Source organism: Poecilia reticulata, linkage group LG2 (assembly GCF_000633615.1).
Source record: "Poecilia reticulata strain Guanapo linkage group LG2, Guppy_female_1.0+MT, whole genome shotgun sequence".
NCBI lineage: Eukaryota > Metazoa > Chordata > Actinopteri > Cyprinodontiformes > Poeciliidae > Poecilia > Poecilia reticulata.
The window spans coordinates 21,714,211-21,716,149 of NC_024332.1; the positions used below are offsets into that span (position 1 = coordinate 21,714,211).

General features: G+C 38.5%; 1 protein-coding gene across 1 annotated transcript in view; it reads left to right on the forward strand.

Annotated features, from left to right (window-relative positions):
• Positions 1 to 1,939, forward strand: part of LOC103482356 (contactin-associated protein-like 5) — a 174,079-nt gene that overhangs the window by 127,576 nt on the left and 44,564 nt on the right.

The following is a 1,939-nucleotide window of genomic DNA, read 5'->3' on the forward strand; positions in this document are numbered from 1 at the left end:
AATGTGGAGAGGATAGTGTGGACTATCTTGACACTAAAGGAGGTTTTCTAAGTGTACTGTTGTCTAATCATGTCCTCTCATGGGTCATGCAGGCCATGGAGGGCTTAGCACACTCTTAATTCTGTGTCTCACCACCGCTTTGAAACCAAAGATTAAAAATCTCCTAGATCAAAACATAACGCTGGTTTGTTATGAAGTTGTTAGGAAGTTACGCTACAAAGTCAGGTCTGCGCAGGTTCTGCTAATATGGAAGGATATATGAGTAGCATATGCAGCAAACCCGAGAAAGTCTGAAGTGTCTTGTTTACATCCAAAACACAAGCCGCATTTTCCGCGGATTACAACAGCATGGCTGCGTCTTAAAAACTGACCTGCCTGCTTTCCACATCTGTCACTCAGGGAAAACATCTGGAGCATTATGGAAAAAACATAAAATCCCACAAACTGTTCAGCTGCTTAAATCCTGAAAACATTTTACTTTTAAACCTTCGACAGCTGGTCTTCTCATTTCTAAAACACTCTAAAAAAAATGAGCTGATGGAAAACAGAGGTAAACATTATCCTGTCACAGTTTTAATAAAACGCTGGTGTGGATTCTCAGCCATCCAGGACGCAATGATGCGAAGTGTTTACATAGAAGGCAACAAGAGAAGCAGGTGCTTTCTGCTGAAGAAGCTGCTGGAATTTAAATCGAGGTTTGGAAAAACACTCTTGTCTTTGCAAAAAAAATGTAAAAATTTCACAAACTGTTATATATATATTTTTTTTTAAGTATCATTTGAAAATATAACATCTTGCATATAAATAATACACACAGGCTCACCTGAACATATTTAATCAGCKGATCAGGATTTGCGCCGATGGAACCGAACGACAAATAAGTCTTTTCTCTGGTTCAACACGGACAAATTCATGCTTTTTTTTACTGTAAAGTATTTTTTGGATGACTGCTTTTTAAAAAAATTTCTGAGTAAAAATGTATTAAGTTAGTGCTGCTCTTACTTGAGGAGTCATTGTGGGAACTYTACCCACCTGTGCCATCAGCATGACAGTCACAATCATTTAATCATTTATTTAACTTGGTTTGTTTACAAGAATAATGATACAGCACACAAATGGAGTGAATAAAAACAAGAACTGAACACATTTTAAATATAAGGTTCAATATTATGTATACATCAAATACACACACGCGCACTCTCACACACACACACACACACACACGCACACACACACACATACCTCTACTAGGGCTAACATCTGAGTAAATTACACCTAAATTATGCAATCTCTGTAGCCGTCAGCATGCTTCTAACATAATCCTGGCTGCAGATTTATTAGAGCTTATCTCAGAGTGACGGTTTCCTGGCACTTTAATGTACACTCCACAAATCTTCAATAAGGAACTACCTAGTAACTACTACAGCACAGACCTGCCATAAACTGGACGCTGCTGAAACATCAGCATCGCTGCCCACAGTTAAATATGTTTTACATCTCAACGGACTAACAGACTGCTGCTCCAAAAACCTCCTTGGAATTAGTCTGAAATTTCAGCTGCCTGCATAAACAGCAAAATAAGCAGACAGACATTTATTTATCTCACCTGAAGGATAAGGAGGATGYTTGCTGGAACCAGGATCAGTGTGGTGCTGCTGCCTGCATCCCGCTGTGGAAGTATTAACATCATTTATCTGCCAGGCAGCTTGTAGTTCTGGTTAATTGCACAGCAGGTGAGTACTTGTGCAGATGTTAATGTACAGTATACGGTTTGCTTATACATACTCATCTATTATCATTTGACAAATACGCTGTATTTGGTMATTTCAAACTTTTACTCACCGTCCATGTTTTAAAGATCACTGACATAAAATTAAATCCACCAGAAATGTGGTTTAACATGCAGACAAGCTAATAAGTGATAGGAAGTTGACAATCG